Source organism: Diaphorina citri, unplaced genomic scaffold, assembly GCF_000475195.1.
Source record: "Diaphorina citri unplaced genomic scaffold, Diaci psyllid genome assembly version 1.1 scaffold867, whole genome shotgun sequence".
In the NCBI taxonomy this organism is placed as follows: Eukaryota; Metazoa; Arthropoda; class Insecta; order Hemiptera; family Psyllidae; genus Diaphorina; species Diaphorina citri.
The window spans coordinates 122872-123214 of record NW_007378299.1 but is presented as its reverse complement, the minus strand read 5'-3'; positions in this window follow the sequence as shown (position 1 = coordinate 123214).

Below are 343 nucleotides of genomic sequence, written 5' to 3'. Positions count from 1 at the left end.
ACAACTACCTGAAACTTTTTCTGTGGCGTATAATGTCTCTACTCTCTAGTAGAGAAGGAGCGTCGAGCTTCCAGATATAGAGTTCAATATTAGAGTTCCGGAGTAACTCGATTGGGCTTCCGGCACCCTAGTTTTTTTTCTCACAATAGTCTTTCAGTATTCGCAGATTCGCCAGTTAGAACTCTAGTTTCACAACCTTTCCTCCGATTTTGCAAGTCACGTAAGACATGAAAAAAGAAGTGGAACACATTATAAATGGAGTAAGAAGCAAAGTAGAAGCAAGAAGAAAAATTGGAAGAAAGAGAGGCGAGTTTTAAAAGAAAAAAAAAAAAAAAAAAAAACG